General features: G+C 30.9%; 1 long non-coding RNA gene across 1 annotated transcript; it reads left to right on the forward strand.

The window, feature by feature from the left end:
- The first annotated feature begins 11,904 nt into the window (after positions 1 to 11,904).
- On the forward strand, positions 11,905 to 12,807 carry LOC143305285 (uncharacterized). Its single transcript, XR_013062137.1, has 3 exons — positions 11,905 to 12,243; positions 12,339 to 12,516; positions 12,638 to 12,807. It is a non-coding gene; the product is annotated as an uncharacterized LOC143305285 (long non-coding RNA).
- The last annotated feature ends 2,964 nt before the right edge of the window (positions 12,808 to 15,771 follow it).

A 15,771-nucleotide genomic window follows, 5' to 3' on the forward strand; every position in this document is an offset into this window, starting at 1 on the left:
GACACATTATAAAAGAGCGAACAAATGTAAAGACAGCAGATTGTAAGAAGCTCGTTTTCGGTAATAACCGCTCGACTGTTACTCGAACACTGGTGAATTCAAATTCTTCAACCGCTCCAGAACCCGAAATCCCAAAATTCGCCTGAGGGCACAACAGTAGATATAGTACTAATTATATTGTCATTAACTGTACATTGATGTGGGGGAAGGAATCAGTATATTACATTATGTCCAACGCAGATATAGTAATAATGGCATTGTTTATAAATGTATATTACATATCTAATGTAGATATAGTAATAATGATATTGTTATTAAATGTACATCGATCTGTGGGAAGGAATCAGCATATTACATTATATCTAATGTAGATGTAGTACTAATGACAAGGTTTTTAAATGCATATTGATCTGTGGGGATAAATCAGTATATTACATTATATCGAATGTAGATATAGTACTAACGATACTGTTATTAAGTGTACATTGATCTGTTGGAACGAATAAGTATATCAGTTTATATCGAATGTGGATATCGTACCAATGATATTGTTATTAAATGTACATTGATCTGTGGGAATGAACCAGTATATTACATTATATCTAATGTAGATATGGTAACATTGATATTGTCATTAAATGTACATTGATCTGTGGGAATGAATTTGTATATGACATTATACCTAATGTAGATATGGTAATAATGATATTGTTATTAAATGTACATTGATCTGTGGGAATGAATCTGTATATGACATTATATCTAATGTAGATATAGTAATAATGATATTGTTATTAAATGTACATTGATCTGTGGGAATGAATCAGTATATTACGTTATATCAAATGTACATATGGTACTAATGATTTTGTTGTTAAATGTACATTACATATCTAATGTAAATATAGTAATAATGATATTGTTATTAAATGCACATTGATCTGTGGGAATGAATCAGTATATTACATTGTCTCTAATGTAGATATGGTAATAATGATACTGATATTAAATGTACATTACATATCTAATGTAGATATAGTACTAATGATATTGTTATTATATGTACATAGGTCTGTGGGAATGAATCAGTATATCACATTATATGGAATGTACAAATAGTGCTAATGATATTGGTATTAAATGTACATTGATCTGTGGGTAGCAATCAGTATATGACATTATATCTAATGTAGATATAGTAATAATGATATTGTTAATAATGTACATTGATCTGTGGGAATGAATCTATATATTACATTGTATCGAATGTAGATATAGTGCTAATGATATTGTTATTAAATGTACATTGATCTGTGGGTAGCAATCAGTATATTACATTATATCTATTGTAGATATGGTAATAATGACATTGGTACTAACTGTAGGTACATTGATCTGCTGGAATGTATTACTATATGACATTATATCTAATGTAGATATAGTAATAACGATATTGTTATTAAATGTACATTGATCTGTGGGAATGAGTCAGTATATTACATTATATCGAATGTAGATATAGTACTAATGATATTGTTATTAAATGTACATTGATCTGTTGGAATGTATCTGCATATGACATTACATATCGAATGTGGATATAGTACCATTGATATTGTTATTAAATGTACATTGATCTGTGGGAAGGAATCAGTATATTACATTATATCTAATGTAGATATGGTAATAATGATATTGTCATTAAATGTACATTGATCTGTGGGAATGAATCTGTATATTTCATTATATCGAATGTAGATGTGGTGCTAATGATATTGTTATTAAATGAACATTGATCTGTGAGAAGGCATCCGTATATTACATTATATCTAGTGTAGATATGGCAATAATGACATTGGTACTAAATGCAGGTACATTGATCTGTTGCAATGTATCACTATATGACATTATATCTAATGTAGATATGGTAATAAAGATATTGTTATTAAATGTACATTATATATCTAATGTGGATATAGTGCTAATGATATTGTTATTAAATGTGCATTGATCTGTGGGTAGCAATCAGTATATTACAATATATCCCATGTAGATATGGTAACAAGATATTGTTATTAAATGTACATTGATCTGTGGGATCGAATCAGTATATTACGTTATATCTAGTGTAGATATGGTAACAATCACATTGGTACTAAATGTAGGTACATAGATCTGTTGGAATGTATCACTATACGACATTATGTCTAATGTAGATATAGTAATAATGATATTGCTATTAAATGTACATTCATCTGTGGGAATGAATCAGTATATTACATTATGTCGAATGTAGATATAGTGCTAATGATATTGTTACTAAATGTACATTGACCTGTTGGTAGCAATCAGTATATTACATTATATCTAGTGTAGATATGGCAATAATGACATCGGTACTAAATGTAGGTACATTGATCTGTTGCAATGTATCAGTATATTACATTATATCTAATGTAGATATGGTGATAATGATATTGATACGAAATGTACATTACATATCTAATGTAGATATAGTACTAATGATATTGTTATTATATGTACATAGATCTGTGGGAATGTATCAGTATATCACATTATATGGAATGTACAAATAGTGCTAATGATATTGTTATTAAATGTACATTGATCTGTGGGTAGCAATCAGTATATGACATTATATCTAACGTAGATATAGTAATAATGATATTGTTAATAATGTACATTGATCTGTGGGAATGAATCTATAAATTACATTGTATCGAATGTAGATATAGTGCTAATGATATTGTTATTAAATGTACATTGATCTGTGGGTAGCAAGCAGTATATTACATTATATCCCATGTAGATACAGTAACAAGATATTGTTATTAAATGTACATTGATCTGTGGGATCGAATCAGTATATTACGTTATATCTAGTGTAGATATGGTAACAATCACATTGGTACTAAATGTAGGTACATAGATCTGTTGGAATGTATCACTATACGACATTATGTCTAATGTAGATATAGTAATAATGATATTGTTATTATATGTACATTCATCTGTGGGAATGAATCAGTATATTACATTATATCGAATGTAGATATAGTGCTAATGATATTGTTACTAAATGTACATTGACCTGTGGGTAGCAATCAGTATATTACATTATATCTATTGTAGATATGGTAATAATGACATTGGTACTAACTGTAGGTACATTGATCTGCTGGAATGTATTACTATATGACATTATATCTAATGTAGATATAGTAATAACGATATTGTTATTAAATGTACATTGATCTGTGGGAATGAGTCAGTATATTACATTACATCGAATGTAGATATAGTACTAATGATATTGTTATTAAATGTACATTGATCTGTTGGAATGTATCTGCATATGATATTACATATCGAATGTGGATATAGTACCAATGATATTGTTATTAAATGTACATTGATCTGCGGGAAGGAATCAGTATATTACATTATATCTAATGTAAATATGGTAATAATGATATTGTCATTAAATGCACATTGATCTGTGGGAATGAATCTGTATATGACATTATACGTAATGTAGATATGGTAATAATGATATTGTTATTAAATGTACATTGATCTGTGGGAATGAATCAGTATATGACATTATATCTAATGTAGATATAGTAATAATGATATTGTTATTAAATGTTCATTGATCTGTGGGAATGAATCAGTATATTATGTTATATCAAATGTACATATGGTACTAATGATTTTGTTGTTAATTGTACATTACATATCTAATGTAGATATATTGCTAATGATATTGTTATTAAATGTACATTGATCTGTGGGTAGCAATCAGTATATTATATTATATCCCATGTAGATATCGTAATAATGACATTGGTATTAAATGTAGGTACATTGATCTGTTGGAATGTATCTGCATATGACATTATATATCGAATGTAGATATAGTACTAATGATATTGTTGTTAAATGTACATTGATCTGTGGGTAGTAATCAGTATATTATATTGTATCGAATGTAGATATAGTACCAATGATATTCATATTAAATGTACATTACATATCTAATGTGGATGTAGTAATAATGATATTGCTATCAAATGTACATTGATCTGTGGGAAGGAATCAGTATATTACATTATATCGAATGTAGATGTAGTACTAATGATATTGTTATTAAATGTACTTTGATCTGCGGGAATGAATCTGAATATGACATTATATCTACTGTACAAATAGTAAAAATGATATTGTTGTTAAATGTACATTGATCTGTGGGAAGGAATCAGTATATTACATTATATCTAATGTAGATATGGTACTAATGATATTGTTATTAAATCTACGTTACATATATAATGTAGGTATAGTACTAATGATATTGGTATTACATGTACATTGATCTATGGGAATGAATCAGTATATTACATTATATGTAATGTAGATATGGTAATAATAATATTGCTATTAATTGTACATTACATATCTAACGTAGATATAGTACTAATGATATTGGTATTATATCTACATTGATCTGTGGGAATGAATCAGTATATTACATTATATCTAATGTATATATGGTAACAATGATGTTGTCATTAAATGTACATTACAAATTTAATGTAGGTATAGTACTAATTGTATTGTTGTTAAATGTACATTGATCTGTGGGAAGGAATCAGTATATTACATTATAGCGAATGTAGATATAGTACTAATGATATTGGTATTAAATGTACATTGATCTGTGGGAAGGAATCGGTATATTACATTATATCTAATGTAGATATGGTAAGAATGATATTGTTATTAAATCTACATTACATATAAAATATAGGTATAGTACTAATGATATTGGTATTAAATGTACATTGATCTGTGGGAATGAATCAGTATATAACATTATATCCAATGTAGATATAGTACTAATGATATTGTTATCAAATGAACATTGATCTGTCGGGAGGAATCAGTATATTACATTATGTCGAATGTAGATATGGTACTAATGATATTGGTATTAGATGTACATTGATCTATGGGAAGGAATCGGTATAATACATTATATCTAATGTAGATATGGTAATAATGATATTGTTATTAAATCTACATTACATATATAATGTAGGTATAGTACTAATGATATTGGTATTAAATGTATATTGTTCTGTGGAATGAATCAGTATATAACATTATATCGAATGTAGATATAGTACTAATGATATTGTTACCAAATGTACATTGATCTGTGTGAAGGAATCAGCATATTACATTCTATCTAATGTAGATATGGTAATAAACATATTGTTATTAAATCTACATTACATATTTAATGTAGATATAGTACTAACGATATTGTGATTAAATGTAAATTGATCTGTTGGAATGAATCTGTATATGACATTATATCTAGTGTAGATATGGTAATAATGATATTGTTATTAAATCTACGTTACATATTTAATGTTGGTGTAGTACTAATTGTATTGTTGTTAAATGTACATTGATCTGTGGGAGGGAATCAGTATATTACATTATAGCGTATGTAGATATAGTACGAATGATATTGGTATTAAATGTACATTGATCTGTGGGAAGGAATCAGTATATTACATTGTATCTAATGTAGGTATGGTAATAATGATATTGTTGTTAAATCTACATTACATATTTAATGTAGGTATAGTACTAATGATATTGTTATTAAATGTACATTGATCTGAGGAAATGAATCAGTATATTACATTATATCGAATGTAGAAATAGTACTAATGATATTGTTATTAAATGTACATTGATCTGTGGGAGGGAATCAGTATATTACATTATAGCGTATGTGGATATAGTACGAATGATATTGTTATAAAATTTACATTGATCTGTGGGTAGTAATCAGTATATTACATTATATCTAATGTAGATATGATAATAATAATATTGTTATTAATTGTACATTACATTATATCTAATGTAGATATGATAATAATAATATTGTTATTAATTGTACATTACATATGTAATGTAGATATAGTACTAATGATATTGGTATGAGATGAACATTGATCTGTGGGAAGGAATCTGCATATTACATTATATCTAATGGAGATATGGTAATAATGATATTGTTATTAAATCTACGTTACATATTTAATGTTGGTATAGTACTACTGATATTGTTATTAAATGTCCATTGATCTGTGGGAAGGAATCAGTATATTACATTCTATCGTATGTATATATGGTAATAACGATTTTGTTATTAAATGTACACTACATATCGAATGTGGACATAATATCAATGATATTGCTATTAAATGAACATTGATCTGTGGGAACGTATCCGTATATTGCACTCTATCTAATGTAGATATGGTAATAATGATATTGTTATTAAATCTACATTACATATCTAATGTAGGTATAGTACTAATGATATTGTTATTAAATGGACATTGATCTGAGGAAATGAATCAGTATATTACATTATATCGAATGTAGAAATAGTACTAATGATATTGTTATTAAATGTACATTGATCTGTGGGAGGGAATCAGTATATTACATTATAGCGTATGTGGATATAGTACGAATGATATTGTTATAAAATTTACATTGATCTGTGGGTAGTAATCAGTATATCACATTATATCTAATGTAGATATGGTAATAATGATATTGTTATTAAATCTACATTACATATATAATGTAGGTATAGTACTAATGATATTGGTATTAAATGTACTTTGATCTGTGGGAATGAATCAGTATATTACATTATATCGAATGTAGAAATAGTACTAATGATATTGTTATTAAATGTACATTGATCTGTGGGAGGGAATCAGTATATTACATTATAGCGTATGTGGATATAGTACGAATGATATTGTTATAAAATTTACATTGATCTGTGGGTAGTAATCAGTATATTACATTATATCTAATGTAGATATGATAATAATAATATTGTTATTAATTGTACATTACATATGTAATGTAGATATAGTACTAATGATATTGGTATGAGATGTACATTGATCTGTGGGAAGGAATCTGCATGTTACATTATATCTAATGTAGATATGGTAATAATGATATTGTTATTAAATCTACGTTACATATTTAATGTTGGTATAGTACTAATGATATTGTTATTAAATGTCCATTGATCTGTGGGAAGGAATCAGTATATTACATTCTATCGTATGTATATATGGTAATAACGATTTTGTTATTAAATGTACACTACATATCGAATGTGGACATAATATCAATGATATTGCTATTAAATGAACATTGATCTGTGGGAACGTATCCGTATATTGCACTCTATCTAATGTAGATATGGTAATAATGATATTGTTATTAAATCTACATTACATATCTAATGTAGGTATAGTACTAATGATATTGTTATTAAATGTACATTGATCTGTGGGAAGTAATCAGTATATATATATATATGTCGATGGGCAGTTCTGGCGCCACATTTTGGTAGGTGCTTAAAATAATGCGTTACAACCCAGCAAGTAGTATGCAAAAGGAATTTTTGAAATACTACTTTTCGTTTCCGCGTATATTAGAAAAAACTATAATTGGCAGTTTTGACGACACCTTCGATAATGTGGCAGTTTTGACGACATTCTGTATAAAATCTACAATTTTTAGCAGTATATTGGCAGTTTTGACTCCATGTCGTCAAACCTTCCCTTATACCACCATTCAATATACAGTAGAGTAATGCGCAACAAAAATTCATCGGTTTCCGCTCCATTACTCTTTATATGCTTATAAATTGTGCTATTCGTGAATGTTCCGTTAAAAACAATTAAGAAAACAATTATTTTATTCTGAAATTCAGAGTTCACTCTGTTTTTATGCTTACAACTAGTATTATTTTGGTAACAACGATAAAAGTGTGACTGCGGTTATTTATATTAAAATTATGTACATATTTAGAGCACATATTACGAGGCACGTCCAGAAAGTAAGAGTACTGACGTTCTCATGGGCGGAGGAAATTTTTGTTGACAAAGTTGTTGATCTCACGCTGCGTTGTAGATGAAGTACTCCTGGTTCAAATGAGACGTAGAACAGCTCAGTGCGACAAAAATTGTGACTGTAATAACTTGATGCGCAAAACATGTCTATACAATCTCCCGCGAAGTGCGAGTTGCGAGCCGTGATACGTTTCTTTCTCGCGAAGGGAAAAGCTCCGTTTGAGATTTTTAAGATTAAGATTGTTTATTCCCCCGACCTGGCACCTTCAGATTATCACCTGATCACCTCCCTGAAGATGCATATAGGTGGAAAAAAATTTTCAACAGACGATGAAGTGAAGAATGAAGTCTCGACATTATCGACATCTCACCCACCCCACCGATTGCGCTCATTGTTTAATATGTTTTTGAGATGATAATTTCGAGCAACTTTTTCCTATACATATAGCCACCGCTCGGCCTGTTTTTGAAACATGTACGCAAATAGTTTTTCAATTTTTGAATTGACGAAAATCGACTTTTGATCGTCGAAAGCCGTTTAAGTCCTACTGTACACCGGACCGTTTGGATTCCCTGCCGACTGGGCGCCGCGCCGGTCCGTTTGGACTCGTGCCAGTTGGACGCCGTCAATTTTAAAATCGTTGCTTTTGGAAGTCTGCAGTTGGTGGTATTGTCCGTTTATTCACGTCGGTAGGTTATATTTCAATGAAAGCTTTAATGATTTAATGAAAGCTTTTGACAAGAAGCGAAGTGGCGAAGTGACAACGTACCTGACGCATACTGAGAAGGGTCGAGTTCGAATCCTTTCGTGGTATGTAATTTTTTTTTTCGATTTATTTACTGCAATAATACTATTCATAACAAACAAGAAATAAAAATTGTGTGCAAAATTAATATAATAAATAATTAAATCAAAGCATAACTCGTTGGCTGTGCCTGAAAACAAAACATAATCGTAAAAATATATATATGCTAAATAATTGTAACATAAATAACGAAAACATTTCCACATCTAATAAAGTTTTATTGCACGCACATCTGCTCGTTTTGTTGCTAATGTCCTTCGTAAAATGTGCTTTGATTTAATTATTTATTATATTACTTTTGCACACAATTATAATTTTTTGTTTGTCATGAATAGTATCATTGCATATATATTTGAAATCCAATTAATTGTAGTAAATAGATTGAAAAAAAAAATTACATACCACGAGGGGGGTTTCGAACCCGAGTCTTCTGAGTACGTGTCAGGTACGTTGCCACTTCGTCAGTTCGCTTCTTGTCGAAACTTTTCACTAAATCTATATTGCTGTGTATAATGAAACTTCGAGTAACTACGCCTATAATGGTATATATTCGTAAACAGAGGAACAAGATCTAGGAACAAGAAGTTTCAACTAAATCTGAGACCCGAAGTGCTTGCCTACTCCTTGTAAGACTGATAGAGTAGGGCTAAGATAAACATAAATGAGCAAAATATAATTATCTCAACAAAACTTTATTAATGGTATTACACATGGACCATTTATTTTGATAGTAAGAACTTAGTATACTGTAACATCCCGCAGGAAGAAGAATAAATAAAAAAAAAATTTTTAATTATTAAAAAATATATTTATTTTTTTTAGTTTTTATACAATCAAAATTATAACACTTCGTTTTTTTTATTATTATTATATTAACACAATTCAGATTGACAATTATATTCATATTTAACAAATAAGAAAAGAATGTTGTATTTATACTTAACAAAATTTATACTTAAAAAAAAAAAATACATCGATAATTACCGCGTCGATAATTCTACCACGTCGATAAAAGATCGACGCGGGATATATAGATAGAGATAGAAATAGAGCGCAGAATAAAGAAAGATAGCACTACGCATAGACAAAGACAGCGATACGCGCGGAGTCACGTACACTCCGGTCAAAGTCCAAACACTTCCGGTATCGAAAACGTGTATAGAAAAAACTTCTACGTAAGCAAATCTCGGGTATAAATACGAGCGTGCCGCGAGGAGCATTTCCACTTCGATTCTGATCGTAGTCCGACACGGATCTATGATACGATTACTACGTAGGTTTCCAGTAGCTTAGATTCTTTTGTCGGCGAGGCGGCAAAGGTTCTGCGTCAGACCCGGAGCGCTCGACCACCGGTTCGCAGCGGTTCTCATACGTGTCAGGTTCGCTACCAAGCTTAACGAGCGAGCGAAAGCCGAAGCTCCTTGGATGCGGCCTATTAGCACACTGGCTCTAGAGCGACGATACCGTCCTGCAGTGTTCGCAACCAAGCTTAACGAGCGAACGAAAGCAGAAGCTCCTTGGATGCGGCCTATCAGTGACGGCTAAGTTGCTCAGAAATCGTACTGCGGCCGAACGGGTTAGCTCCTACAGTGTCGGAACGGATCCACGCCAACTCCCCGACAATCGAACAATTTATTTGAATAAATTTTATTTTATAAATTCAAGTTATAGATTTAGAATTTTCATAATCGTATCTAGAGACGCGTTCACTAATCAATTAAATTTTTCTTTGTATTTTATTTTAGGTCTTCACTATTTTGTTATTTTTCTTTGTATTTTTTTTTATATACAGGGCGCACTCATTGTAACTAATATAATTAATTTTCCTTTTGTATTTCAAGAACAGGGCGCAACATTTGTACACTGATTACACTAATTCTTTATATTATTTTCATTACTTACATTTTTATATAACTCAAATAATTACTTACCTTTTCTTTTTATACACATATTATAAACAAACACATTACATTTTTTCTTGAATAAACACTCATTACGATTTTTGAGAAAGGAATTAACGTTGGATTTCACTCCTTTACCGCGCACCACCCGAACCTATGATCCCTTCATTATTTTGTTATTTACGAGTCGCCTTCTCATAGGGAACCGCTCTCCCTACGCGGTCGGTGCAGTAGCGTACTCGCGATAATAATTCCCGGGACGTTACAATACCAAGTTTAATCGTTATTATTGTATTATAGTCTTCTTTTCTTTTAAGTTAGTTGTTTTTGTTGTTGCGTTATTTAGTAAGTAAGTTTTCCTATTAGTGTGTAAGTCGCTGTATCATCTTCGCATACCATAATTCCTTCCTTTATCATCTTCTGCTCTCTCACTCACTGTTTCTATTCCTTCATGTTTTTCTTTTTCCCTCTTCGCTCATCCATCACCTGGAACAAACAAATTCAATTGTTATTTAATCTACAAAATTTCGTTTCCTGAACATTTTCGTATTATCAAGTTATTACTGAAAAACAATTACAAACCAAAGCAAATAGCCAAAAGCTCTATGCATTAATAAGCGTGTCCTAGAGAGGCTCAGTTGCGCGCCATTAGGATAAGTTGCTAATTATATACTCAACTCAGTCAGTCGTTTATTCTGGATCTTACGTTAGTGTACCTGTAACAGAAGAAAGACAAAAGTTAATAAACAATGTCAACAAGATAAAAAAACGGTTAGCTTCGCGGTAAAACGCATGACTCCCAATCTACAGGTCCAGGGTTCAAATCCATGGTTCTCAAATTTTCATTTTTTTAAATCATAATTTGTCTCGTTTTGAATAACTAGTATAGCTGTGCTATAATCATTGCATTTATTGATAATTAATTAGATACGCTGAAATTTTTATAGAATTTAAGCTATGTTTTCTATCCAGTATGTAATTTACATCCTTACCGCATACGAAATTTACATACGTTTATTTGTTATTACACACACAGACAATTATTTCTTACAAGTTCAATTTACACAAAAAGGGCACATTCATTTATACTACCAATTTATAATTCATATTTACAACTATTGACAACTATTTACAAGTAGTAACAGTAATATGTAGTTATTTACCGTTATGTACAAGTACTTGTATTTATTTACAATAATTGTGTGTGTGTAATAACAAATAAACAATTGTAAATTTCGAATGCAGTAACGATACGAATGTTCCAACAAGAGCAAACTGAAGGATGTATCGCTTATTTCATGAAGCAAATACAGTCAGGGAAACTATGTATAACTTTTGACAGATGTAGGTTAGAGTGAATCACATCTTGAAAGTGCTTACCAAATTACAAGCACAATCAACCATATATTGCAGGAAATGGAATGCAAGATGGAATAATGATGCTGAGTAATAAATACGTGCAAGCTTCTTTGACTTTATGTGAACTTTATATGTTGTTGACAATAAGACAAATCAAAATGGGGGTATATTTGCCATTATTTGGTAAGTAATTTGGTGGATTCCAAGAATAAGTGCAGTTGAATACAATGTATCAATATTTAATAATACTACTTCTTGTTCTCTTTTTATATTTTCAGAATCTGTACAAACATTGATGGGAAAATCACCACCAAAAATTATGAAGTAAAAAAATTGAATAGATACAATAAAGAAATTAACCAGCGTAGAGTGAAATACTAAGACAAATAACAAGAACGTACTCTGTAAAGAAATGCAATTACTTTCTCGCAAGATATATCTGGAAATATGCTTAAGGTAAAAGAAATATTAAACCTTAATTTCTTCATTACATCCTTTATTTCAAATTAATGTTCTTGAGTACAATGTACTCAATTATTTAATAATAATAATATGATTTCTTTTTCTTTATTTTCAGCATTTATTCACACAGTGATGAGGAAATTACAACAAACAAATTATGAAGTAGAAAAATATAATAGATACAGTGAACATATTATCTAAAGAAGAAGATTATTAAATTAGATAAGTTTATTTTGCAAATCATCGACTATAAAAACAATGTAATGCCAGCATACTTTAAGTAAATAAATTAACAGGAGATAATGAGACTTATAAATTGTAATTTCCTGTTCCAATTTCCTTAATATAGAGTTTAATTCATAGTTCACATTGTCTTTTTCTACTTACAAATAAATACTTTTGTCGTGTTAAAATTCATAAATAAGAAAAAAAGTTGTAATATCGAAGTTGTTACTTTACTATTCACTTTCATCTATTTTGTATCACTTGTGTTTACAAATCTCAAACTCATCCCATCCGACTAAAAGAGTCCAATTGAAATATTCTATTGTCCAGACCATTTAGAAAATATATTAAAACATTTAGAAACAATCTTGTTCAGCAAAGACTTATGGAGAAAAGATAGAAAATGATATCCAATTACTGTGAATTAGTTTTATGTCACCATAAGCAAATATAACCTAAAATTTTACAATGCACAATTCACTAAATTTCTTGAACAATTGTACTAGAATATATTAATCACATGTAGTCCGACAATACATTCTGTCAATTATATATCTTTTTCCTGGTAATCACCGATACTTTACAATGTTTTGGCGAAACACGGAGCACATGTCAGAATGTAACGCGTTATACAGCTGACGCGATAAGACTGTAGAAATCGATAGAAATCGATAGTTCCACTATTTTTCCACGCATTTTCATGATCAACCCCTTTTTTTGTCGAAAATCACCAGTACTTTTCAATTTTTTAACGAGGGAAGGTACTTATCATGAAAAATAAGTTGTTTATATACGACGCAATAAAATAGTAAAAAATCGCAAAAATCATTATTTCCAACATTTTTTTATGTATTTGCATGATCGACCACTGTGTTTACTGGAAATCGCGAATACTTTCCAATTTCTAAGCGAGAAAAGGTGCTTATCATGGAAAATAAATTGTTCTAAATACGACGCAATAAAATAGTAAAAAATCGAAAAAATCAATAATTCCACTATTTTTCCATATATTTGCATGATCCACCACTCTTTATACTGGAAATCGCGAATAGTTTTCAATTTTTTAGTGAGAAAAGGTGCTTATCGTCGAAAATAAGTTGTTCTGAATACGACGCAATAAAATGGTGAAAAATCGAAAGAATCAATAATTCCACTATTTTTCCATATATTTGCATGATCGACCACTCTTTTTACTGGAAATCGCGAATAGTTTTCAATTCTAAAAAGAGTGGTCGATCATGAAAATATATGGAAAAATAGTGGAATTATTGATTTTATCGATTTTTTACCATTTTATTGCGTCGTATTTAGAACAACTATTTTCTACGATAAGCATCTTTCCTCACTAAAAAATTGAAAACTATTCGCGATTTCCAGTAAAAAGAGTGGTTGTTCATGCAAATATATGGAAAAATAGTGGAATTATTGATTTTTTCGATTTTTTACTATTTTATTGCGTCGTATTCAGACCAGCTCATTTTCGACGATAAGCACCTTTTCTCACTAAGAAATTGAAAACTAATCGCGATTTCCAGTAAAAAGAGAGGTCGATCATGCAAATATATGGAAAAATAGTGGAATTATTGATTTTTTCGATTTTTTACTATTGTTGCGTGTCCGTTGCGGAAAATAGGGATATTCGGGGATTTAGGTGCAGGTGTGACAGTCCGTGGAGCGCAGAGGCGCTCCGCTCTCAAGGCGCGGATATACAAAATAATAAACTGTAGTTTTGTTTAGAGTACTTTAATACTTTGTATTTCAATTTAAATCGGAACTTTAAACTTTGTGTTATTAAGGCTTAGACCCTTCTGAGTGAGAACGACTTGTTCGTAACGAGTGACAAAATCATTCTAACAATTCTGCGCTTGGCGGAGGAGATCTTCGCGCGTTGCCGGTCGATGCCCCTTCCTTGGTGGATCCTGGATCCTCCCTCAGGATCATCCCTCGTCCAATGGTGGAGGAGTCCATCCCGTCTCGTGTGGGCCCCTTCTCCTGGCTGTGGTCCACCCTCAAGCGCGTGGAAGTGGAGGCGCTCCGCCAAGACGCTAGAATGTTGCAGCGCACATGTGCTACGAGAAAGCGTGGGACCCAGAGAAATTAGGAAACGACAAGACCTTGTATTTGCCAAAGCAACTCTTGAGGAAATTTACGACCCTCTTAGAGTGCATGAAAAGACAGGATATTGAAAAAGACTTCGCAACCCTTAACGACCGTTCATGACTTGGTCGAAAACAACGAATTGGCTATGGTCTATCATAAATTAGTTTTTTAGGAATTTTCAAAGTGAAACTATTCCATTCTCTGGACTTCTGGCCTTCTCTCAGCTCTATCACTCACGTCGAGGGGTTTACAATTTACTCTTTGTCTATTTATATAAGGGTACGCATAGACGATGTTCGAATTTCGCTCTTAATTTATGACCATCGATACAAAAGGTCCTCAAAGAACATTCAAGACATATCGATACAATAGACTATCGATAAATATTCCTATGGCAGTGTCGCCACACCACTCTAAACACATTCACGTGATAACGTTTCACGTTACACTATTTTATTGCGTCGTATTCAGACCAGCTCATTTTCGACGATAAGCACCTTTTCTCACTAAAAAATTGAAAACTAATCGCGATTTCCAGTAAAAAGAGTGGTCGATCATGCAAATATATGGAAAAATTGTGGAATTATTGATTTTTTCGATTTTTTACTATTTTATTGCGTCGTATTTAGAACAATTTATTTTCCATGATAAGCACCTTCCCTCGTTAAAAAATTGAAAATTATTCGTGATTTTCGACAAAAAAAGGGGTTGATCATGAAAATGCGTGGAAAAATAGTGGAACTATCGATTTCTATCGATTTCTACAGTCTTATCGCGTCAGCTGTATAACGCGTTACATTCTGACATGTGCTCCGTGTTTCGCCAAAACATTGTAAAGTATCGGTGATTACCAGGAAAAAGATATATAATTGACAGAATGTATTGTCGGACTACTCATGTGATTAATATATTCTAGTACAATTG

This window comes from Osmia lignaria, chromosome 4 (assembly GCF_051020975.1).
Source record: "Osmia lignaria lignaria isolate PbOS001 chromosome 4, iyOsmLign1, whole genome shotgun sequence".
Lineage (NCBI taxonomy): Eukaryota > Metazoa > Arthropoda > Insecta > Hymenoptera > Megachilidae > Osmia > Osmia lignaria.